Below are 26,929 nucleotides of genomic sequence, written 5' to 3' on the forward strand. Positions count from 1 at the left end.
CCGTGCCTCATGGCGATCTTATAAACCTTTGGTTCAGGAGTTAGGACATAAATTGGAGACCAGGATTCATCTGGCACAAGAAGCAGGTGCTTTTGTCTTTAAAAGTGTCAGAGCACAAAGCATGTGAACATAATATAACTGGAATCATGTATTAAATAAGAGACTTTGTTTTGTGGCTGCTCTGCTCCGCTCCATATTTCATACAATACTTGATGCAATTGATCGTAATGTAATTTCTCTAGCAGAATATTTGAAATAAACCCATAGAATATTAATGGGGAGGGCAATTTTCAAAAGTCATTTGCTCAGGTGAAGCGGCTGTCTAAAAATTGCCCACCCTGTATGCAGTTAAAGTATGCCTGGGGATCCACAACACACATGGGGGGGGGGGGGATTTTAAAAGGGTTACGCGCGTAACCGTGAATACCCGCTCCTGTGTGCGCCGAGCCTATTTTGCATAGGCCCGGCGACGCATGCAAGCCCCGGGGCTTGGAAAAAGGGGCGGGGGCGGGACTGAGGCCCTCCAGCACAGGGGGATCGCGTGCTGGCACTTGGCCGGCGCGCGCAACTTACTAAACAAAGGTCGGGGGCGGGCTGGGGGGCGGGTTAGGTAGGGGAAGGGAGGGGAAGTTGGGGGGGGGGGGGGGAGAAGGAATGTTCCCTCCGAGGTGGCTCCAATTTCAGAGCGGCCTCGGCGGGAACGGGGAAAGCCATCGGGGCTCCCCTAGGGCTCGGCGCGTGCAAGGTGCACAAGTGTGCACCCCCTTGCGCGCGCTGACCCCGGATTTTATAACATGTGCGCGGCTGCGCACACATGTTATAAAATCGGGCGTAGGTTTGTGTGTGTGCGAAGGGTTGCGCGCACAAATCTACGCCCGCACGTATCTATTAAAAATCCAGCCCATAATTTCACTTGTGGGAAAAGTAGGTGGACTCAGGAGGAATTAGGTCAGCGGAGGCAACAATGTGCCTAGTTTTGCATTTTCAATATTTATGCATGTTGTTTTTCAGGGAAAAAAAAATATACACAGAAAACGCAGGTGCAGATATCTCTGAGGGTACTTTTTTCCCTATGTAATTTTCAAAGGGAACGTGCGTCCTTTGAGAATTGGTGCAAAGTCCATGGGGAAGCGAACCCATAGACTTTGCCACAATCCGGGCATGTTCAAAAATTTTCTCCATATGAAAAATGTGTTTCTTCTGAGCTTAGAAATCCACCTCCTCTCTCAGAGATGCAGCGACCCACGAAGAAAGACCCAAAGGCTGTTCTACCCTAGCAGCAATGTAGCATTTCTCTTTTGTTGGTCCAGCAAAAGATGCCATAACTTCCAGAGTCTCCTCGTTTTCCAGCGGCCGCTATGTCACAGAAAGCATTTTAATCAAAATAAATGCAAACAAATCTGCTTCCCTGTGAGGGAGAATGAGTGAGTATGATAATTTATAGCCGTTCCCTCATTCAAGCTTGCACACACAGTCCAGGACAGGAATTTGTAGCTGTCCCTGGAACTGGAGGAGGTGTGTGTAATCAGTGGGAAGAGACAGAGAGACCTGTTTGGTCGCCTTCGCTTAAAGGGTTTGCTGCTTATGGTAAAAGTGTGCCAGGAGAGGGCATCTCATTTCTAGCAGCAGAGTGAACACCAGATACTGAAACGTGGCTAGAAACTGTGAGTAAATTATTTTCAGATTAAGAAAAGTAAAAAATAAAAGCTAAAATCTTGGTGGGTTTGTAAAGCTAAGCGGTCAGTTACCGAAAGCTATTTGATGGGACATTTTGGAATACACAGTGGGAATAAGCAGTGGTGTACCTAAAGTATTTGGCACCCAGGGTGGATACTTCCTTTAGCACCCCCACCCCCTCCCAAATTCACTTCTCCATTCCCCCTCTCAGTGAGCTCCGGTTCTCCTCTCCCTCACACAGGCTTCCTCTCTCTCTTGCATACACTCTCACACACCCCTGCACACAGGCTCACTCTATTTGTCTCTCCCTCACACATACAACCCCTTCACACAGGCTCCCCCTCTCACAAACACGCATCCTCACTCCCATACACACGTATGCATTCCCGTACACACGTGCAGGCTCCCAGTCTCTTACTCACATGCATTCACACACACACACACACTCCCAATCTCTTACGTACATACACACACTCCCAATCTCCATCCTCTCTCAATCACATGGGGTTTCACATGGGGTCATTCTGGCCCTCTCCCTCTTCAGCTGCCTGTGGCTATCTGGCCACTCTCTTCACTGTCTTCCACTGCTTGCAGTCCACCGGCCTCCCTCTTCTTGTGCCGTGACTGGGATGGGCTCCGCTCGCCCCTGCCGACCTTCCTCTCAATGGCAGCCCCTCCTGGCTGGAGCCCCCTGCTGGCTGTTGCACGGGGTGAACCGCAGCCCTCCTTAGTACACCACTGGAAATAAGGGATGTGGCATAGACCCCTTTGGATCCCATCTTGGACTAGATTTGGATTTTTCATAAAGCATAGCAAAAATTATCTTTTTTTTTTTTTTTTTTTTTACTAAAATGATAGGTTTCTCGTTTCAAATTCAAGACCTTGTCCACCCTACTAAATAATGGTGTGATTACAGCTACCACCACCTAATATACAGATGCGGTATCTGGTAGCTTTGCAAAGAGCCATGAGGAATTTAAACTTTGACCAGTGCTTAACTGCTGCTCCAGCAGATTTCTGTCTGTCAGTATTTACAGCACATTGAACCAGAGTGCTTGAATGAGATGGATGTGATGCGAGAAACAACACTGGAGTCGTATATGGGCCAGGTCAAGCAGAGACGGTCAAAAGAAGGAAAGGGGGAAGTGAGCTGAAGAATAGCCCATTTTGTGGAGATGACTCATCTTAATCTGGGAAGGCATATGACAGGAGATGAAGGGAAAAAAAGATGGTTTATAACCAGGCAAAGCTGGCGTAGAAAGACAAAAGACCTAGAAGAAAAACAGCAGCTATGTCATTACTGAGCGTTTCCTGATCATGTATTTTGAACTTGGGATGCTATTTGATCCTGTCTGCTGGTGCTATGGGATCTGTGCCTATCTTCAGCCGGTGGTGGGCAGAGGCAGTAAGAGAGAATTAGTGTGGAGCCAGCTGAAGATAGGCGCACACATCTTAATCTGGCCTTGGAGAGTGTCATGGACCAGATGAAGACTGCTCGCTGGCTTCTATAGGCCAGATGTGGTTGCCTTATCTTTATGAAAGAGTGAGATTGAGTCTTTTCTCTAGACTAATCTTTTGCTTTGCATTTTTTGGTCTCAGTCCACTAAGGAATGTCTTCCTTTTTGGATGTTTTTTTCAGACTGGTTTAAAAAAGAAAGAGAGAGAGAGCCTGAATATGTGCATGAGAGTGAGTCTGCATATGAGTATGAGAAAGCATACCTACATGTTTGTTTGAGAGTACCTGCATGTGTGCATGAGAAAGTGAGAGCTTGCACGTGTGCATGAGAGAGAGATTCTGCATGTGTGTGTGAGAGCTTGCATGTGTGTGAGAAAGAGTGCCTATGTGTATGAAGGAGAGAGAGAGAGAGAGAATAAAGATTGTGTGACCTTCTTCACCCAAATCCACAACAATCTCTGGAAAATCAAAAGATGCCAGGTATTTATTTAATGGTATGGAGAGCTGGAGATTTTTTAATTTAATTTTTTATTATTTTAAATTTTGGGGTGTTTCATGTGTCTACGTTTTTGAAATATTTTATTGGTGTTTGGGAAATAGAACAAATTTATGTGACTTTTTAAATCATTAGGGGCCCAATATTGAAAAATGGCCGTTTAAATAACTTGGCCAGATATAACTCATCCAGCTAAATTACACGGTATATTCAGCAGCACGGCCTTGTCGCTGATTATATGCATATATATTTGTACTTAGCCATATCAGTTATAACCGTCTAACGTAGCTGGTAAACTTATGTGGCTAAGACAAAATATTGCTACTTAGTTCCATAAGTTATTCGGCTAAGTTGCTCCACCTACAACTTCTGCAGCTAACCTTTTAGCCTTATAAGGGACTTATGTGGCTAAGCAGCAGCCACTAAATGTAAGCACATATTCAGCGACCGCTACTTAACCACATAAGTCCTACTTATCTGACATACAGGCCGATACTGTAAAATTTGCTCTCCCGGCGCGTGCACAGGCCACTCTCCTATGCGCGCGATTCACTAAAAAATATATTCAAATTAGGGCCCACAGTAAAAAGAGGCGCTAGGGACACGCTAGTGTCCCTAGCGCCTCTCTTTTGTCAGGAGTGGCGGCTGTCAGCGAGTTTGACAGCTGATGCTCAATTTTGCCGACGTCGGTTCTCAAACCTGCTGACAGCCACGGGTTTGGAAACCGGCAAAATTGAACGCCCAGTTTTCAAACTGCGGGCCGATTTAAAAAAATTTTTTTTATTATTATTTGTAACTTTTGGGACCTCCTTTTGAATATCGCCATGATATTAAGTCGGAGGGTGTACAGAAAAGCAGTTTTTACTGCTTTTCTGTGCACTTTCCTGGTGCCGGCAGAAATTAACACCTACCTTTGGGTAGGCGCTAATTTCTGAAAGTAAAATGTGCGGCTTGGCTGCACATTTTACTTACTGAATCACGCGGGAATAACTAATAGGGCCATCAACATGCATTTGCATGTTGCAGGCGCTATTAGTTTCGGGGGGGGGGGGAGGTTATTATTCAGTAAGGGGTAAAGCTAGCGCGTCCAAACGCGGGTTAACAGTGCGCTCCGCCTGTAAGTGCGCATTGTGCGTATCGGCCTGTAAGTAGTGCCAAAACGCGCTTTGAATATTGGGCTCCCTATGTTTGCCGGCTGCTTTGATATATTCATTCTTTTCATGGGATTAACATTATGAATGTCTTATATCTCTTGATTTTATTGCTTGATGTTTTGTGAGTTGTGATTATGTTTCTGGTTTTCCATTGTTGCTTATTTATTTTAGCTTTAATTTTAATTATTGGGGGTGTTTGCTGTGTCTATTTTGAAATATTTTATCAATGTTTGGGAAATTAAAAAATCACTATTATATGTTTGTAATCATTGGATGATCTTGTCATCAGCTGTTTTGAAATATTTATTCTTTTTATGAGTTTGGTTTTACTATTATGATTGATGCTTTATATTTCTTGATGTTATTGTGTGATGTTTAGTGAGGAATGATATTTGTTTTTCAATTCCATACATTCTGGCTTGTTGCGGTTTCAAGTTCAGTTTTGTCTGCATGTTTCTATTTATACTTTATTATCTCTTCATTTTGTATTTGTTGAGGGTCTGTCTGTGTTCTACATGTATGACTAAGGTGAGATATTCTGCTAAGCAGACTTGTGGTGTGGCCCCAGCTGATTTGCATGGAAGGAATAGGGGTCTACAGCTTTGTTTACTCACTGCTGGTCTACAGTATGCTCTATTTTTTAGTTATTTAGGAAAAAAGTGAAATATTATTTTGGAGATATTTGGGCTTAATTCTGCAGGGTTTCAGAGTCGACTTGGCGCTGTTGATGCATCTGCTGCAGAGAAAGTGCACAAGGGAGTAAGATACCTCTTGGGCCGGTTTTGAAAAAAAAATCCCCTGGGGTGATATTTTCCTGCAGTCTACCCCTGTACCTTCTTGTCTTTCTTGCCTCATTCTCTCTTCTCCCCCCCACCCCAACAATTGCCTCACAGACTGCCCTTTTCACCCTAACCTCACTCCTCACAGTCCTCTGATCCCCTCACAGGTGAATTTTCAAACATTGCGTGCACAAAAATGAGCACTAGCGTGCCTAAAATAGCACGTACACGAATACATACTATTTTCAAAACTGCAGTTGCCACATGTAAATTGGGATCCATGAGTAAGTTTATGCATGTAAGAAAGGGGCATGCCAGGAATGTTCTGTAGTGGGGCCAATATTTATGCAAATAAGTTGCTAAAGTGACACTGTACTTCTTTTACTTGCCTGTATTTACTTCAATATCTGGTGTAAGTGATCATAAACATTGTTAAAGTGAAAAAATGACCGGATAGAGGGCCTGGGTGCAATGGGGGGGACTTCAGGCTGAACAACCTGGAGAGTCTTCTTGAGCTGCAGATAGACTGGGTGATCTGGTACGCTAATCGGTAAACTTGTTATTGCATTGCATGCATGTGATTAAATACCCTGACTTACACGTGTAAAAGCCGACTTATGGGGGAAAAAGCATCAAATTAATTTGATTAAAATCTACACGCATGTCCTTTTAAAATTGGAAGCACAAATATGCAGGTATATGATTTGCGCACACTTATCCAGCTAACTTCCAACTTATTCAGCTAAATAACACTTTTCCTTCTACCTGGACAAATTTGAACATATTTGGCTATGTTCTGATTTATCTGGCTAAGTAGCAGCAGGCCTACATAAACTGATAAGTTTATCTGGATAAGTTCGAACTTGCGCAACTTGTGGGGGAGGGGGGGTGTTTCATAAAGGAGCATTTGTGCATGTATATGCATTCATATTTTATAACCTGTGCATATTCTTTCCATACAGGTTATAAAATACTGTAGCACTCTTGCACTTTCCCATATTCATGTGTATGGGCACGCATGAGCAGTTTTGAAAGTTATCCTCTTAGTCGTACCCCACGAAAAAATTGATCATCTCCCGCACTCTCCCCCACATAATCCTCAGCCCCTCCCATCTCCTCACTGACTCTCTTGCCCCTTCTCCTCTCCTTGTGTGGTCACCAGTGGTAGAGGAGGGGGAGGGGTTTTGAGAAGCCGGCATGGTAAGTAACAACTTGGTCAGGAAGCTGACACAACTAATGGTGGCAGAAGCAGTGGGACTGACAGGCATTCACCTCATGTCTCCTCTTCAGTCGTGGCCTTTATACTTCGTGGCCTTCTCAATTGAACCAGGATGCCGCACAAAAATCAAAGCCCTGTGGCTATCCTGTCTCGGGGTAAAGAGCTCCAACACACTCTGCTCTGCTTCCTCTGGGTCCTGGGTGGCCCGAAACGATCTGTGCTCTGCTTTGTTTCTGCAAGAGAGTTGGAACTTATTTACACCACCTGCTCTGCTCCATTTCTGCAGCAGAGCTAGAAATCCACTCTGCTTCCTCGGGTCTCAGAAAAAAGGTTGTTTCTTAGCGTCCAATCAGATGAATCCACAACAAGTGGGTTATGCATGCCAACCAACAGATGGAGATGGAATAAACTGACATCACAGTATATACACCCCTGCAGTTACATCAGCCTGCCAGTATTCTCCGTCTCCAGCAGTCCAGCTGGCCTCGGCACCCAAGGTCTCAACCTGAGGGGAACAAGGGCTGGTATTAGTGAAGGTCCTGTTGTGTCTCTGCACTGGTCAGTTCCGCCTGCCAACAACGAGGACCTACAGGCTCTCCCTGCAGGTAGCATCAACCTCATCTCAGTCCAAGGGTCCACACCGGTAACATATGTGACATGTAGTGGCCACACGCTTACCTATACGCACAAGTGGTACTGTGCGCGTAAGTTTTTTGTGCGCTTACATTTTTCCCACTTAGGTAAGCGCCTAGGTGTGTGCGCCTAAGTGTTGGACCCATAATTTCTGGGCGCCTAGTTGAGCGCCTATCTCAAAAAAAACCCCAAAACATCTAGACGTATGCCTCCAGTTGCCGCTCAGTGCATTGTCAGCCATAAGGGCGCTTGTGCCTAAGAAGCCTAAGCGTCTTTTTCTTTGCACTGCTTGTTATATACGGGTATCTCAGCTAGGAGTGCCCGCTGATTTGCCCAGCGCTGTTTGGAGGCTCAGGGTGAATTGTCTGCCTCTGATTTCACTAAGCCTGGTTCTTCCCAGCCAGATGTTAGTCTGGGTTAAAGACAATTCAAGTCGGGTGCCTGATTTTGGAATTCCCCTAACTGGTTCCTCAGCAGGGGTCTGTAGCTCAGTGAGTACACCTCAGATCCCTCCCGGTCTGGATGCTTCTACTTTTTCATGGATAGAATATTTCCAGGGGTTGCAGTCCTATCTTCAGGCACAGTCTTCTGCCCTGTCCCATGCTCCTAGAGCAGAGGCGCAGGGGGAAAACCTTGCCTGGAATTTTGTGGGTGCCAGAGTACTGGAGCAGCAACGGGACCTCTTGATAGAGATCCAGACGGCATGGATGATGATGCCGATCCTACCTCTCTTGAGAATGGTGAAATTCCCCTGGATTAGAACCGTATGGAACTATGTTACATTTTATTTCATAGAGATGAAATGCCAGCTCTGATTTCCCAGACCTTGAAAATTGCTTGGAGTTCCTGGGGCAGATTCAGTGTCTGAGCCAAAGAGAAATCTCATTTTGGTTTCCTTGCGTAAAGCCTCTGGTTTTTTCCCCATGATGGAGGCCATTCAGAATTGATTGATCTTGAGTGGGGTGCCCCAGAGGCTATTTTCAAAGGGGATCGGATTTTGGAAGGTCTGTACCCTCTGGATCCAGTGGTAAGAGAGCGCTTAAGTTATTCCCAAAGTGGAAATGAGCTTGTATGTGTGCAGTCTCCAAGCGGATCACTATTCCTGTGGAAGGAGAAGTGGCCTTGAAGGATGCTCATGCTAAAAATATTGAGACTATCCTTAAGCGAGCATTTGAAGCAGTGGCAATTACCTTGCAGATCACTTCTTGTTGTTCTTTGGTGGCTCGCTGCTGTTTGCTTCTCTTTCAGGAGGTTGATGACTCTGGGGTAAACACCAGGGTAGTTGTGGGACCAGCTGCTGCCTTCTTGGCGGAGGCAGGCTATGATTTGGTCTGCACTTCAGCCAGAGGGGTGGCTCTGATTACTAGCAGCCAGGCATCAGTTATGGTTGAGAAATTGGTCGGCTGATGCGACCTCCAAGGCTAAGCTCATCAAACTGCCCCTTAACGGTTCGCTTTTGTTTGGTTGCAAGTTGGAGAAACTGGTCAGTAAGTGGAGCAAATCTCCGGTTCCTCGTTTGCCAGAGGATAAGAAGCAGATGCAGCGCTCCCTTTACATGAAAGGTCATGCTAGAGGATCCAAGCATTTTTGATCCTGCAGAGGAGCGACCTTCAGAGGTCTTGACCATTTGGTGGGTCTCAGTCCTTTCGTCCCCGACAACCCAAAGATGTGCAGGCTCAGTAGTGGAACCTCCCAAGCCTCTCGAAGGTTTGCCGACCCACCCCCAGGAACAGGAGATAAGGGGATGCACCGGAGTGGGTCTAAATCACATTGGATCAGTGGATTCTGAAGGTGATACAAGAGGAATATGTGCTGAAGTTTCACAGTGTTCCTCGGGACATGTTCATGGTGTCTCCCTGCCACTCACCACAAAAAATCCCCCCCAAAACAAAACAGGTAATGGAAACAGCATTGGCAAGGCTCCTCAGTATGAGGGTTATGGTCCCAGTGCCCAAGTCTCAAGAAAATATGGGACGATTTTCCATTATTTCATGATGCCAAAGAAGGAAGGCTCTTTTCATTCCATCCTAGACCTCAAAGGCGTCAATCGTCGTCTGCGAGTGAAGCATTTTCACATGAAAACATTACTGTCTGTGATAATGGCTGTGCAGTCGGGGGAATTTCTTACCTATCTGGTTCTGTCTGAGGCATATCTCCACATTCCCATCCAACTGGAACATCAACGCTTCCTGCGGTTCGCAGTTCTGGAATGCCACTTTCAGTTTCGGGTGCTGCCCTTGGTCTGGCTACCGCTCCTAGAACCTGTTCCAAGGTAATGGTCGTAGTTGCGGCAGGATGGACTCCTAGTACATCTGTATTTGTTGACTGTCTGATTCGTGCCAAGTCACTGGAAGAGAGTTGCCTGGTGATTCATAAGGTGAATTCCTTTTTGTAGGAGCTCAGCCAGGTGGTGAACCTAGCCAAGAGTAGTCTTCAGCCTATTCAGTCACTGGAATACCTGAGGGTTCAGTTCGACATGAAGCAGGCCAAGGTGTTCCTGCTGGAAGCTCAAATTCAGAAGTTGCTAGCTCAACTCTGTTTGTTGTTGAACACTTTGCGCCCGACCTTATGGTTTTACTTGCAGGTCCTTGGCTTAATGGCGAGACCTTGGAAGTGGTGCCATGGGTGAGGGCTCATTTGCGTCCTCTTCAGCGCTCCCTGCTGTCTTGGTGGAATCCGCAGTCTTAGGACTATTCGATTTGGCTCCACTTGCCGATGGAGGTCTTCTTCCACCTGCAGTGGTGGCTGCAGGCAGATCATCTATGGAAGGGAGTTTCGCTATCCCCTCCAGACTGGCTAGTCCTGACAATGGATGCAAGTCTCCTTGGTTGGTTGGGGAGCTCACTGTCAGGCGCTGATGACGCAAGGGCGCTGGAGTGCAGAGAGTCTCTCTGGAACATCAATCGCCTGGAGGCCAGAGTGGTCTGATTGGCATGTTTACCGTTCGATGACAGGGTTTGGCAGAGTTGCTCGGTCTGCATAAAGTCAGACAATGCAACGACGGTGGCTTAAATCAATCGGCAGGGAGGTACCAAGAGCCAGCAAGTGTCGCAGGAAATAGATCATCTTATGGAATGGGGAGAGGTGCATCTCCAGATGATCTCAGCCTCGTACATCACAGGCTGATACAACGTGAGAGCAGACTTTCTCAACGGGGAGAGTCAGGACCCAGGAGAGTGGGCATGATCAGAAGAGGAGTTTCAGCTGATTTGGAATCATTGGGGTCTCCCGTTCCTGGACCTGTTGGCGATTTTGCGCACTGTATAAGTTTCGTGATTCTTCAGCCGCAGAAGAGATCTGAGGTAATTTGGGATCGATGCCCTAGTGCAGGAGTGGCCGGAAGACAAGTTGCTGTATGCCTTTCCTCCATGGCCCATGTTGGACAGATTGATTCGAAGGATTGAATGCCACAGAGGGATGGTGCTCTTGGTTGCTCCAGATTGGCCCAGGAAACAATGGCATGCAGATCTGTGAGGCTCCTGGTAGATTTGTCTCTTGGACTCCAGCACACTGGAACCTGTGCAGCAGGGGCCTGTCCTTCACGAATATCCGACTTGATTTTGTCTTACGGTATGGCCCTTGACAGGGTTCACTTGCTGAAACGTGGATACTTTGTGGCAGTGATCTCTGCCTTGCTAAGAGCTAGAAAGTTCTCCACTTCCTTGTCCTATGTGTGGATTTGGAGAGTGTTATGAGGATTGTAGTACTCTCCCTTGTTCGGTCAAGATACCGTTCATTTTGGAATTTTAGCAGGATGGCTTGACTAAAGGCTTGACCCTTTATTCCTTCAGGGTACAAATAACTGCTCCAACCTGTTTCAGGGGTCTAGTCAATGGTGGATCCTTCTCTGCTCATTCTGATGTGTTCCATTTTCTGATAAGTGTGGAATATCTTTGTCCGCCTTTGCATTTCCGGTGTCCCTATTGAGTATCAATTTGGTTTTGGAGTTTTTGATAGGCCCTACATTTCGACCACTATGTATACTGTCCTTGCAGTTTCTGACCTTGACAACAGTGTTCCTTGTGGCAAATTGTTCTGCACATAGGGTTTCCGAGCTGCAGGCCTCGTCTTGCCAGGAGCTGTTTTCTTTTTACCAAAAATAGTCTCTAAGTTTCAATTGAACCAGTCAGTCTCCCTGCCATCTCTGGTCAGGGAGACAGTGAATCTCTTCTCTTGTGGCCCTTGGATGTCAAGCGGCATGTTGTCAGGTATCTGGAAGTCACTGGGCCTTTGCGTAGGTTGGATTGCCTGTTTGTCCTCCATGGTGGTACTAGACAGGGAGAGCCAGTCTCGCCGGCTACAATAGCTCACTAGATTTAGGATGTAGTTACCTAGTCTGGTTCGGTCCCATTCCACTCGAGCTCAGGCAGTGTCATGGGCAGAAGTTAGATTGTTGTCTCCCATTGACATTTGCTGAGCTGCAACGTGGTCCTCCTTACACACCTTTCCAGGTATTATTGTCTGGATGTGCAAGCCTGGGAGGACGCAGCCTTTGCACGTGCGGTTTTGACTGGACCGTGGGCAACCCCCTGCCCTATTCAGGAGTATCTTGGGTACATACCACTTGTTCTGGATTCATCTGACTGGACACTAAGAAATGAGAAATTAACTGCTTACCTGATTTTCTTTTCTTTAGGACAGTCAGTTGAATCCAGCTTCCCTCCCTTGGCTGCCATATGATTGCATAATGATCCTCCTGTTTGTCTACGTGTTATAGGGCTTACTGGTAAGTGTTAGCCTGTTGGCTGAGTATTACAGTGGTTATCTGTTTTTCATCAAGCTTTTGCTAATCTGCCCACAGATGCTTTTGAAGAGAATATTAGCAGGCTGATTAACTGCAGGAGTATATATACTGTGATGTTAGTTTACTCCATCTCCATCTGCTGGTAGGCATGCATAACCCACTTGTTCTGGTTTCATCTGACTGTCCTAAAGAAAAGGAAATTATCAGGTACCGGTAAGTAGTAATTTCTCATTTCACCAGAAATTAAGACTTGGGTAGCAGACATAAAAAGCGATTTAATTAACACAAACTTAAAACTTGAGAGCTTTAATGTTATTTAAATAAAATAAATAGATCTATCAAGATGTTACTTGAAATTGCATTATGTACAGAAAGTTGGTTTGTAATTTTGTTTTAAACGTGCCTTAATTTTTTATTGTTATACTCTGGATGTTACTTTGTTCACTGCACTGAACACTGGGAAGTTGCAGGCTAGAAGCTTTTTAAATAAATAGTGCGAATCATGAAGGTTGGGGTTGAAGCCTTCACAACTGGCACATAAATTTCAGCCTTGTGCTAATTCAAACCCTTTTTCGGTCTGTTCTATGTTCTGCTTCAGTAACACCTCTTCCCTTCCTGTTCCATGTAGAACAGGAGGAAAGAAACTGAATTAGGGAGCAGAGTGGTTCTCTGCTCTCTCTCCTCCAGCTCTCACCCTCTCTCCTCCTCTTCTCTGCAGGCTGTCTGGAGGGGAGGTGCTGGAGCAGAACACCCCTGCTGTCCTGCCTCTTAAATGTAGTACCCTTCTGCCCTGCTCTGTAGGTTCTGACACAGAAGAAGGGTCAAAGTACTAGGGCTTCACTGCTGCTGACCCACTCAGCATGGCTGCTGCAACCTGTCATTGCATCATAAGGCTGCACCATGTTTAAGGTGACTTGATTTTATGAACCAACAAGAAAGCGGAGAGTCTTCTGAAATTGGCTGCTGGGTTTGTAAATGAAATCAGTTGAGAGAGAGAGAAACAGGAGACACTGGTTTGGGTCTCTCTGCAAAGGATTTGTTTCTGAGAATTTCCTGCTTGGTTGAGCACCTGAAGAATAACAAAGTTTACAACAGGCTGTCTCTGTGCAGAAGAAATTCACTGGTCACTGCAGGTGTCTGAATAGTGAGTTTTCTTGCTGGGTTTGGACAGTTTAAACAAGAGAACAGTTAGTATAAAGAGAGCTGAAGAAATAAATCACTAAGTCCCTGGAGCTGGCTGAAGACTACTTTGCTGCATCTCTTGCTTGGTGGTGACCAGAGTCCCATTCAGCAGCCTTGTATTAACAATGTGTAACATTTTCCGGTCTCAGGTTCATCCTGCGACTGACCGGCAGTACTCACCCCAGAATGCAGACTGCCTTCTGACACCATGGCATTCCTGCTTCTTGGGCACCTCCGGCAGCACTCACTCTACGATGCTGACTGCCTCTGAAGCAACGAGAACGCCACCATGATGCCACCAGCTCCCCAGCCTCTTGGGCTTCCCCAGGCGAGCGCACATGCACAGCATGGCACTCTTTATAGTCCCCACAGAGTTTTTCAGTACGAGTTGCTCCTGCATTCCTCATCCTGCCTTGGTTCCTATTTCTGCCTTGTCCAGTCTGCCTTACCTAGTCCAGCCTACCTTGCATTGTCCAGCCTTCCTGTTCTGATTCCTCTGGCCTATCCTGTCTTCAGCCTATCTTCAGAACAGACCTCTGCTATGGACCCAAACTACTCTTCTGCCTGCCACTGACTTTAGCTATGGACTTTGCCTACGTCTTGCTGGCCATCCGCTGTGACTTCTGCTTCGCTTCTGGAAACTCTCTCTACAGCTGCTTGTCCTGCCCTTGGTCCAGACTCTCTTATCCCAAACACCCTGTGGGACCCTTGCCCAAGTCTTGCTGGCCCCTGGAACCCAAAGAATCAATCCACGGGAACAGGGCTGGTATAGGTGAAGTTTGTCTTGTCCCAGCCCAGGGCATGTTCTGTCGGCATGAGCCTAGTAGGTTCGCCTACTAGGCTGCATCAACCATGCCACAGCACATCATCCACAATTCATACACAGGGATAGATTGTGGAGCAGTGCTCTTTGTGAATGTCCTAGCTGCTATGTCTTTTATTGGGACATTTCTCATTACTTAAAGATAATTATTTGCCTGCATCAACCTCAAACTATTGGATTACAAACCAAGGTCTAGATGCATTAAGCCACAATGTTTTTTCATAAAAGAGGTTCCACTTTCGTGGGAGTTGTCGCCATGATAGTGGGGCTCCTCCCCCAAAAAAAGATTGCATACTATGGCACATTCTTTTGTTTTACAAATACCATGGAACAAAAGAATGCAGTGAGCAGTCCTTTAGGTGCAAGAGCAGCCCCAACCTCAAAGGACCACCATTTCCTTAAAGGGCCGCTACCTTAAAAAAAACCCAAAGCCACAGCTAAAAAAATGGTTGAGCAGGGGTCGGTGTTAACCCAGCTCAACCTGGGTGTGGTGAAATAATTAGTGGTTCAGGGGCCCACACCGCATACCCCCAGACCACAAGGCACCCCCACCCCTTTACCACACCCCCCAAACCTTTGAAAATCATTGAAGGCCCTTCGTTGGGGCTGGGTCACATCGTAGCACCCCACCCAGTCAACACCATTTTTCAAAATGGCGCCAACCTGTTCTTGCCCCTGTTATGTGACTGGGGCAAGGCCTGGGGATCAGATATTGCTATTAGGTGCCCTACGCAATCCTTACTACCTAGTGGGCCCATCCTCCACACACAGCATTTAAAATTATGGATTTATATTAACAGATTTTACATGAAAATAGACATTCAAAAGTGCAATTTTCTGAGGTAAAAACATCATTTATATTTACATGTACTGATGAGATACCAACTAGAAAGCCCTGCAAAAAAGACATTTGGAATCCATATGTTATTAGACCTGTGGTCACTTGTGTTCGGTGTGGTCTTGGTCCTCAGAAACCATGAGTATATTGAATTACATTTACAATATAGTAAACCTTCCATATCAAAACATTACTTCTTGCTAGCACTCAAACAGTAACAATGTAATCTATGAAATGGTAACACTATAAATATTACAACAGGCTCTCAAATACCAATATTGTAAGCCCCCATACCACCCCAGTGGCACCCTCTGGTCAGAGGATCCTCCAACATAGCTCCCTGCACTATGCTGTCTGAGTAGGTGCCCACCTGAGCACCAGTGATCATCAGACAAACGAAGATCTGAGTTTTGACTTTCACAAATACAGACTTTGTCAAAATGGGAGACAGGGAGAAAATAGGCAAGGCGGAAGAAAAGTGAACCAAATTGAAAGGAGCTATTACAAAGGCAACAAACCTATATGTTAGAAAAGTAAACGAGTAAGAAGAAAAAGAAACCGATCTGGTTCTCAAAGGAAGTGGTTGAAAAAAATAAAGGCAAAAAAAAAAAGCATTCAAGAAGTATAAAGGATCTCAGAAAGAGGAACACAGGGAAGAATACCTGATGAACTGAGGGAGATGAATAAAGAAATCAGGAAAGCAAAGGGTCAAATGGAAGAAAGGATTGCCAAAGAGGTAAAGTGAGAAACAAGGGGAGGATCCAAGATGGCCACCGGATGAGTGTTGGCGTGTAGAGCGTCCTCGTGCAACTGAAAAAAAAACACTTTTTTCTTGCGATTTCTTTTTTCTTCAATAATGGGAAGGAAGCGCAAACCAAGGATTTCTTACCCCGCAGAGCCTTTGGTGAGTGCTCCAATTGGCCCGATGGACGCCCATGTCACACGCAGTATTAGAACAGTGGGAGACCAGCCGTTGCAGAGTGGGGGAGGGGAAGTTGAGCTCCCTTCTTTGCCAGGCTCGTTATCACCTTTGAGTCCCGCGGAGAGGACTCCTCCGCTTAATCCTGCCGCCGGGAGAGGTGTGCTGTATCCACGGGAAGGAATCTCCGACCTAAGTGTGCAGGAGATTTCACCAGCGAGGCCTGGAGAAGTCCCAACGGCGGCATCTAGCCCCATTGAAGTACTGGAGCAAGGCGGTGAAGAAAATGGAGCCACGGGAGGAGAAGCTTCAGCTGCTGCTGTCTTTACCCCCGTAATAGAGATTCCATCATTGGTAAGACTGCTTGTGTTTTCTTTCGAAACTTTGTGGGAAGCCATAAACGAAATGAGAACTAATGTATTACAACAACTTATGCCAGTAAGAGAACAAATTAAAGGGCATGAAAAGAAGTTGGAAGTGCTTGAAAAGGCAAATTTGGAATTGGATCAACAAACTGCAACTATTCGGACTGAGATAAAAATGATTCAACAAACGCAATCAATGTTGATGAGAGATAACAAGACTATTGTTTCAAAGATAGAAAACTTAGAAAATTATGCGAAGAGTCGAAATTTAAGGTATATAAATTTCCCTCAGTTGCCAATGAGATCCCCAAGGGAAGTTTTAAATAAATACATGTTGGAAATCTTGAAAATTTCAGAGGACCAAATTCCATCGGTCATAAAAATATTCTATTTATCGAAACCTAAAGTAGAAGCAGTAAATCAAGAAGGAGAAGTTGAGACTCTGGCATCTGTAGATAATCAACCCCTTAATATAACAGCACTTTTAGAAACATCAGATCCGGAGATGGTGGTTCCTGCAACTCTAATTGTGACTTTTTCCTCAGAGACAGATAGAGAAAGGATGTTAAGACTGAGTATAAAATACAGAAATGTAAGATTTCTTGGGCTTTTGGTTAGAGCCTTCCCTGATCTCTCTCGAGAGACACAGAGAAGGAGGAAAGCATTTTTACTCTTGAGACCTCAGGTTTTGTTAATTGGGGCGAGATATTTCCTCAAATATCCTTGCACATGCGTGATAAAGTATTTACAAAATACATATGTTTTCTTTGATCCACCCCAGTTAACCCAATTTCTAGTGGGTAAGACTTTATCAACAGCTGATGCACCTCGTGAAGAGGCTCCTAGTCCTCTATGAAAATATATGGTACTGTATTCATCTGGTAATTGTTATATTTAGTTTAGATACTATTTTCCTTGGGTTTGGCAGATCCTCCCCCTCCTATATTGGATCTCTAGAAGAGGAACTGTAAAAAGGTGTTTCTGGTTTAATCTTGAAATATTGTATAAAATACAGTTTTCTGTATGATTGAATGGTTTTCTCTTTTTCTGTACAAGATTTTTGTTCTTGAAATAATGTAAAAGTGCATAAATATAAAATAAAAAAAAAAACAAAGCGAGATGACAAAACAACCTACATGGCGCAGTAGATACTACCATAAGCTTGCTGGGCAGACTGGATGGACCATTTGGTTCTTTTCTGCCGTCATTTCTGTGTATCTATTTTTCAGATATATCAGAGAAAGAAGGAAGGTCTGAAGTTGTGTAGTGAAATTGAAAGATGATGAAGAATAATATGTGGAGAGAGATGAAGAAATGGCAAAAATATTAAACATACTTCAGTTTGGTGTTCACTAAAGAAGACTCTGGAGAAGGACCGTTGCTGTTAGATAAGAATGTAGCTTGGGATGGAGTAGATGAAGCTCCATTTACAGAACAGAAAGTATGGGAAGAGCTAGGCAAACTGAAAGTGGTCAAGGCCATGAGGCTGGATGAGGTACATCCCAGGATACTGAGGGAGCTCAGAGATGTGCTGGCAGGTCCACTGAAGGACCTTTTCAATAGATCCCTGGAAACGGGAGTGGTGGTGGTCCTACTTCACAAGAGTGGTAACAGAGAGGAGGCTGGAAACTACGTTGATTGGGTGACTAGAGAACTGGATCGAGGAAGAGCGATTGATGTGATCTACTTGGATTTCAGGAGAGCTTTTGATACAGTCCTGCACAGGAGGCTTGTGAATAAAATAAGAAGCTTGGGAGTGAGCGCCAAGATGGTAGTGTGGATTATAAACTGGCTGACTGACAGCGTGAAATGGTAAATGGAATCTACTCTGAAGAGAGAACCATATTAAGCGGATTACCACAGGGATTGGTGTTGGGACTGGTTCTGTTCAATATCTTTGTGAGCAATGTTGGAGAAGGGATAGAAGTTAAGTATGTCTATTTGCGGATGATACTAAGATCTGCAACAGAGTGGACATGCCTTAAGGAGTAGAAGTAATGAAAAGTGATTTAAGGAAGCTTGAAGAGTGGTCGAAGATTTGGCAGCTGGGATTCAATGCCAAAAAGTGCAGAATCATGCATCTGGGATGCAGTAATTTAAAAGAGCTGTATGTGATGGGGGGTGAAAGACTGATGTGCACAGATCTTGAGTTAATAGTGTCTGGGGATCTGAAGATGGTGAAGCAATGTGACAAGGCAATAGCTAAAGCCAGAAGATTGCTGGCCTGCATAGAGAGAGGAATAACCAGTAAGAAAAAGGATGTGATGATGTCCTCGTACAGATCCTTGATGAGGCCTCACCTGGAGTGTTGTGTTCAGTTCTGGAGCCTGTATCTCAAAAAGGATAGAGGCGGTCCAGAGAAGGATGACAAAAATGAGGGGTCTGTATCGGAAGACCTATGAGGAAAGGCTGAAGGATCTGTATCATATCTCCTCTGCACCTCCTGGAAGATAGATATGATACAGAGCTTCAGATACCTAAAAGGTTTCAAAGATTTATGGACTTCGAATCTTTTCTGTTGGAAAGAAAACAGTAGAACTATGGGTCATGAAATGAAGTTCCAGGGGGGACAACTCAGAACCATCAGAAAATATTTCTTCATGGAGAGGATGGTGGAGAGGCCTGGAATGCCCTTCTGGAGAGGTGGTGAAGAAGAGAACAGTCAAAGAATTCATCGGGGCATGGGATAAACACTGTGGATCTCTAAAAGCTAGAAGACAAAAATGAGTTAAGTGTGCAAAGGGGTAACTTGCTGGTACAGCGGTTGCTACCCTTAACTGTAATGCTTTGATGCTTTAGACAGCAGGGAAAAAGAGGAATTGGATTCTGAAGACAACCCAGGGCCCTGACTTCCATGGTCTGGGATATTGATATTCAGACATAAGGGAAAAAACACAGGCTGCTTCTATGACCAAGTCCTAAAGGAAACGAAGAAAGCATGCATGGGGGTAACTAGCTTGTGCGGCGATTACTTTCCTAAACTAATAAGCCTGGATACTTTTGATGCAATTCCAACATTTGCTCTCTGCTTCAACAGCAGGGGAAAAGGAGAATTGGATTTAGAGAGAAACCAACGAGGGCCCTAACTTATGGTTTCGAAAACTGATAAGCATGGAAGTAACCTGAACAGAGCAGTAGTTACTACCGTTATCAGAAGACATGGATTACTATCCTTAACATAGAAACATAGAAACATAGAAATGACGGCAGAAGAAGACCAAATGGCCCATCCAGTCTGCCCAGCAAGCTTCCCTCATTTCTTCTCCCATACTTATCTGTTTCTCTTAGCTCTTGGTTCTAATTCCCTTCCACCCCCACCATTAATGTAGAGAGCGGTGATGGAGCTGCATCCAAGTGAAATATCTAGCTTGAGTAGTTAGAGGTAGTAGGGGTAGTAACCGCCGCAATAAGCAAGCTACACCCATGCTTATTTGTTTTTACCCAGATTATGTTATACAGCCCTTATTGGTTGTTTATCTTCTCCCCTGCCGTTGAAGCAGGGAGCTATGCTGGATATGCGTGAGGTATCAGTTTTTTTCTTCTCCCCTGCCGTTGAAGCAGAGAGCTATGCTGGATATGCATCGAAAGTGAAGTATCAGGCACATTTGGTTTGGGGTAGTAACCGCCGTAACAAGCCAGCTACTCCCCGCTTTGTGAGTGTGAATCCTTTTTTCTTCTCCCCTGCCGTTTAAGCAGAGAGCTCTGCTGGATGTGTGAAGTAACAGTTTTTCTTGATGCTTTTGATGCTTTTGATGCAACTGCAAGATCGCTCTCTGCTTCAAAGGAGGGGGGGGGAGTGGGGTGTGAAAGATAAGAGAAATTTGGATTCAGGGACAACCAACGCGAGCCATGAACATAGCTCGTCAAGCAGCACTGACTGATACATGGGGGTAACCTGCATGGCAGATACTATCATGGGAAGCTTGCTGGGCAGACTGGATGGACCATTGGTCCTTTTCTGCCATCATTTCTATGTTTCTATCAATACAATTAACCACATTAAATGTAAAAATACAATTAAAATTAAAAATTGGCACCAAACACCATCATTAGTCATACTTCATTCCACACATATTCATCTAAAACGTATGTACATATACACATTCTATACACGAACCACTATAATGCAAAATATTTTCTTAACTTAATTAGTTCAAATAGAACCTATTAAATATCGTAACACCTTAACTCTCAAAAAAGATCCACCTTTTTGAAACCGTTTTTAAATCTTATGCCTGAAGGTCTGCTTTTAATCTTGACTAACTTTCTTTTCTTTTAACCAAGTCTCTTGTCCTGTATGTTTGTCTTAGATTTTAAGCTCTATTGAGCAGGGACTGTCTTTTTGTATGTTTGTACAGCATTGCGTATGTTGTATAGCACTAAAGAAATGTTAAGTTGTAGTAGTAGTAGACTCTCAAACATTCAAGAATATCAGTAAAGTCTTCAATCGCTGTCCTCTTTAGCTTAAACTATCATTGTCATCACAGAGATAATAATATTGTGATCTTCACTGGGATACCTGAAACTAGCTCCCAAACTTCAGTGAGATACTGAAACCAACTCAGGAAAAAGAATTCTTCGTTTTGCCCTAAAAAAAAAGGCTTCATCAAGGAAAATAACCTAGCCTCATGTTATGACAATTTTATCTAAATGATGTACATCCCATTCAATGACAAGTACTACTATATGACTTCAACACCATCTCTCGGCCATCATCTCATATTTGATAATAATGGAGTTAAAGCTTTCATCCCTTGTTCTTACCAAGATGTCTTTCTAAAGAAGTTGTAATATTGATACATGAATATTAGTAATATAACATGTATATTTGCTATATTGTTAAGATAATTTTGAAAGTTTGTACTTTATAACTTGATTCAATTTGTATGTTTGTATTTATATTATGATTAAATTTGTATCTAGAAGTAATTGCTTGCTCTGTTATTGTAATTTATCAATTTTTGAGAGATATCAGTTTACCTTCATATATGTTTTGCCTTATCAGTGTTATTTAGCCCGGTCGTTTTAACACTCATGGGGTTCAGTTAGAGAGAGCAGTCTCAGAGTAAAGATGTATATTTTCCACATTCCTGGCCTTCGCTTAAGGAGTTTTCTTTCAGAGGGGACACCTCACCATGCACTCCCTGCCAGAGGGTCCTTCTTATTTTGAGTCACAGAAAGTCAGAGGGTTAAGCCCGATTCCTTTTAGGGGCAAAAGGGCTCTCACCAGGGAACCAAAGACCTGTGAACCTTCTCTAAACCCTAGGAGGGCAAGCCCCAGTGATGGATCCTGCTGAGAGAGACGGCCAAGGCTAGAGGAGTTTCTATTTAGAAGGAACTGAGTTCACTCTGCTTTGAGGAAAGTCATCCTCGCTGGCCGTTCTCAAAGGACAGGGGCTGAAGACCAGTGAGCCCCTTCACACCCTGAATGTGGCAAGCACCTGCGACAGCATGAACCCCAGTTTAGGAAGAAGTATCAATCCCCTTTAGGTGCAGGATTAATAGCCTGATCCCCTGAGTTTTCCACAAGAGAAATCCCTGAAGTAACAACTAAGGATAAAGGAACAGCTGAACAAAAGAAAGAGAGGAGACCCCCATCTGGATCCCTTCGCATCCAGGAACCAGGACAGGCTGGGTGCCTGAGGGAAAGAAGATGTCTAAAGGTAGGATTTTTTGCAATGTAAAGGGGACCCCCTCTACTAGGATTTCCACATGGTCGCTGGGAGAGTTGTGCATTTAAAATCACCATGGGGCTGTACCTGGAGGTCTGTAATAAGGACACCTACCTACATAGAATGAAACTCCTGTAACTACAGTCAGATATACACTTGATGCCAGCTCCAGATAACAGCAGCCCCTCCTGTAACCCTCGCATGCTGACAGGCCCTGCAATGCACCACCCACTCCTTCCTCCTCTTACTTTGCAAATCTTTGTAAGGGGTACTGCCTGGCCTGTCAATGTGTGAGGACTATAGATGGCCCCATGTTGAATTCTTTTATCTGGAGTTCCTGCCTGGAGCCGGGAAGTGAGGGGGAGGCAGGGTGCCAAGAGGGGAGGATTTGGGTAGTGACAATGAGGGGAAAGGGGATCCATCTCCTCCCCACTCTCTCCCTTGATTATGAACACAGGCCACTTAAATCTCTTCCTGATTAGTACTCTGCTTGCAGCCTGACAGACAGTCCCAGTTGCTAGTTCATTCTATCACACCCTACCAGACAGACCTAGCTGCTTGATTGCCTGTGTTTCCAGTCTAACATTTCATAGTTCTTGCTTGCTGTTCATTCGGGCAGCTCTATCGCTTGTTGAATCATTTGAGTAAGGCACTTTAAATACTTGCCGCTAGGGCATGTTTCTGCAATCTCTTCACTTTTTTTTTTGCAACTTGGGATCCTCTCTGCTTATCCCATGTCCTCTTGAAGTTCACTACTGTTTTAGCTTCCACCACCTGCGTTTGGAAGATGTTCAAGGCATCCACCACCCTTTTTGTGAAAAAATATATCCTAATAATGTGTTGCTAACTGGATGGTGGACCCTTGGGCCAGCTTGGTGGAATGGAGAACTCCGCCAAAAGGGTAGGCCAGGAGGCAGAACCACAGCAACGAGCAGATGCAGACTTCACCCAAGAGATCCGAGATCCCCCCAGGAGGAGCCCGTAGGGACCTGGAACGCTGGGACTTGAGCGACGGCTATGAGTGATGAGACTTCACCCTGGAAGTCCTAGGTCCCCCCAGGAGGAGCCCGTAGGGACCAGGACCGCTGGGACTTTAGGAGTCAGCAGTGATATGAGTGGAAGACGATCCGAAGGTCGAGGCAGGCAGCAGTACGGAGAGTCGGAGGCAAGCAAAAGTCGGGAGCCAGAGAACTAACCAGGAGCGGGAACAAGATCCGGAGAAGGCGGAGCAGGAACCACAGGAGCGGAGTCAGGATCAGCAGGAGCACCACAGGAACGCAACTAGACACTCAGGAGAGAGACCTCGTTGCAAGGCAGCTTCCTGCAGTCAGACGCCAGCTTAAATACTTTGCCTGCGTCTGACGTCAGTTTGGGGGCTGTCCAGCACTTCCGGGTGCTGGACCTTTAAAACGACGTCCTTCGCGTGCGCGCACCCGTGCTTCCCGGGGCCTGGAGTGGGGCGAAGCAGGTAAGGACCCGGTCGCTAGTCTAGCGACTGAGACTGCAACACAATGTTCCTAGGTATACCCCTCAGAGCCTCATATCATGACCCCTTGTTCTTTAGAACTTCCTTTCCATCGGGGGGGGGGGGGGGGGGTGTTTGCAAATATCTTTTCATGTGATGTATCTGTCTGGCATGCTGGCTTGGCACCTGCTGTGATCTCCTGTCTTGTTTAAACAGGTATTTTGATCTAACTTCTCTGACTGCATGTTCTCGCTCTCTTTTGCCTGTGCATGTGTATGTGCTGTGCATTGTTTCCTTTCTGAGCTTTGTGTGTGGTTCTCCATTTCATGCACTGGAAAGGCATGTGCTATTTCTGTGTTCCGTGAGAAGTGTCTGTCATGAGGGTTAGTAGTTAGAGGGTTAAAGTTATTTAGATGTGTCTTAAAGTAGAGTACGGAAATTAGAGGATTGAATATATTCTGTGTGTGTTAAATGTTTGCAGAAGTCAATTATTTTGTTGTGGGAAGGTGAGAGAGCTCTTTCCTGGACAAGTAATCTGCATTGTTTGACTTTCCCACCCACACCAGTCACATGGATTCATGTATAGACTGTTACCCAAATTAGAAGATTAGGAGGGAAATTTTCCCAATAAGAGTCAATTACGAATTTATATCTAGAAGTGAGTAATTAACTCTGACTTTAGCAATTGATTCAAAGTAGTCCTATTGCATGTCATTGACAAACAGATTAAAATTAAAATCCCTTAAATGTATTAGAGAATTTTAAATCAGATTAAGCATCCCCACTCCTTATTTAACTTTCACTATCTTTAACAACTCAACAACATTAAGATTCAGACTGCAGTCTAGCAACAGGATAGGGGTTATCCAGTCTTTTCCATCAAGTACCAGATTTACAGTACGATTATATTTGGGTTAGTGAAAAGACTGTTTTTGTGCTCCCAGTGCAAAGAGCTCCTGGCTCTCAGAGAACAAGTCCATTCTTTGGAGGCTAGATTGGCAGACCTGAAGGAGCACAGGGAGACAGAGAAGTATATAAAGGAGACCTTCAGGAACATAGTAGAGTGGTCTGACCTTCAACCTTTGCAGCATCTGTACTGCTTTAGAAAAGCTCTGTACTGCTGTAGAAAACAGCAATATCACACAAAGCGCACCATCTAATATCTTTGTCACCCAAGCAAGAGACCTTGGAGTTCTAATTGACAACAGGCTAAATTTAAAATCATTCATTAATCGCACCACCAAGGACGGCTTCTACAAATTGCAAGTACTAAAAAGAGTCAAACCACTCCTCTACTTCCAGGACTTCAGAACAGTTCTCCAAGCAGTGATCTTCTCCAAGATAGATTACTGCAATTCTATCTTGCTAGGTCTCCCTTCCTCCTACATTAAACCTCTTCAGATGCTCCAAAACTCGGTAGCTAGAATATTGACAAACACCAGAAGAAGAGATCACATTTCTCCTATTCTAAAAAATCTGCACTGGTTACTAGAGATGTGAATCGGAACTGAAATCCGAACCGATTCTGGTTCCGATTCACATCTCTACTGGTTACCAATACACTTCAGAATCCTCTTTAAGTCCATTACTATCATCCATAAAACCATCCATTCCCAAGCCCCGCTTAGCCTTCAAATCCGCTCACACGACACTCCTCATTCAGACCCATCAGAGAAGACTACAGAGGATCGCTACAGGTCCCCCATTCCAAAGCGACACACCACCTCACCTTCAGGGAACGAGCCTTCTCCACGGCAGGACCATCTATATGGAACGCAATTCCCCCGGACCTCAGACAGGAGCCTTGCTTATTAACATTTAGAAAAAGGCTTAAGACTTGGCTATTCAGACAAGCCTTTCCCGAACCTCACGGACTCCTCCAATAGACCCAACAGATTGATTGCTACAACCACCAAGTCACATTCCAGTATTATGTAAATAGTTGTCATCCTTGTTCTTTGTTCTCATTCCTAAAAACTATTCAGGCCTCTTGCCTTCTCCCAGTTCCCGCTTCCCCTGTTTTATTGTAACTTTTTTGCTTCTTGTCACCTGTTATATGTTCTAGGTTATCACCCCCCTTGTTACTTGTAAACCGACATGATGTGATTATATCATGAATGCCGGTATAAAAAAGCTTTAAATAAATAAATAAATAAATAAATAGAAAAGCAAGGTCACTTGGACAGACATCATCACCTTGGAATAGCAGGAAGTGATCCTGTAGCTAGGCTCTGTCCTCCAGGTAATGCATTATCTTCTCCCACCAAGGATGTATCTCCAAGGGCATGGAGCAAAGGGTTAAGATTGCTTAGTTTCTTTTTCTTTTTGAATTTTTCCATTTTTTTTTTAAATACCCCTTCTCTGATATTATAAGGGGAGTCGAATGTGGCTATGTCCCTTTTTTTTTCTTTTTGTGATATATTGTGGCCGTATTTGCTTTGTCACATTCATGATGTTTTTTTGCTTTTTTATTTCATTTGGTTGTAAATGTTTTCAATTAATAAAAATTAAATGGAAAAAAAAAGACTGCTGTTTATAAATGGTGATTCAGTTGTTAGGAATGCAGACAACTGGGTGTCTCATGGCCATGAAGATCACTTGATAACTTATCTGATGAGAAGATAGCAGATCTCATTCTTCACTTAGGAAGGATTTTAGAACACTCTGGGGAGGAGCCAGCTGTCATGGTACATATGGGTGCCAACAATATAGGGAGATGCACCTAGCCCAGCCATTACAGTGTCAGTCCATGGGCTAGGGGCCACAGACCACACCTCCCTTTGGAGTTCCATATGTGTGCTCTATAAGTCTGGCTACTAGGTATTACCACTGAGCAGCTGCTGAAACTCCCTCCCATGGGGCTGTGAATGCTAACCCGGGGAACGAAAGACCTGATCTGGGAGTTCAACCCAGGGCCTCATCAGGACAGCATGTCGCACTGCCACACACAGGCCCAGCTGCAGATATCTTTTTGAGAATGTCTGAAAACATACTATATAGCAGCCCAAGTAACTGCTTGCTTCAGCAACAGATGTTTGGGAAAACTTGATATGCAACTACTGTTCACTTCATGGACGCCAAAGCCACTGGGAATGAACTCAGCCTTAAATGCACAGATAGGCCAGTGATACATGTCCAAAAACCCTCCTGAAGGCAGAAGATTTCAGTACCAGTTTTTATGGCCTGCAGAGCAGGGGCTGCTAAGGTCAATTATTAAACAGAAATGTATATGACCCAAAAAATAGTGTGAAATGTAGAATCAAAATAAAAAATGAAATATTCCGCTATGCGTGGGGCTGTGCAAAATTTATATAAATATAAGAACTGTGACCGTCATATAATGCCCATTACAGCTTATGGCTTACATGAAGCCTTTTTGTAGCACTGGGCTTTTCTAATCATAGATCATGTTCTTATGTATAAAGTTCAAGAATGCCCTCAACCGGGGCTATAGCAATGCACTTATCTTTTAGACTGAATCTTCCACACTGCAGCAATGTTCAATAC

The 26,929-nt window shown here is 44.6% G+C and overlaps 1 protein-coding gene across 2 annotated transcripts in view; it reads left to right on the top strand.

The window, feature by feature from the left end:
* Positions 1-1,539: 1,539 nt before the first annotated feature.
* The window catches only part of LOC115095886 (aspartate aminotransferase, cytoplasmic-like), a 99,150-nt gene continuing 73,760 nt past the window's right edge, over positions 1,540-26,929 (top strand). The window contains exon 1 of one of the 2 annotated variants that reach the window (XM_029610181.1): positions 1,540-1,664. The gene's annotated coding sequence lies outside the window, so the exon portion shown is untranslated. The remainder of the gene's footprint in view (positions 1,665-26,929) is intronic. The other variant, XM_029610182.1, reaches the window with a different exon arrangement.

Source organism: Rhinatrema bivittatum, chromosome 7, assembly GCF_901001135.1.
Source record: "Rhinatrema bivittatum chromosome 7, aRhiBiv1.1, whole genome shotgun sequence".
NCBI classification, from domain to species: domain Eukaryota; kingdom Metazoa; phylum Chordata; class Amphibia; order Gymnophiona; family Rhinatrematidae; genus Rhinatrema; species Rhinatrema bivittatum.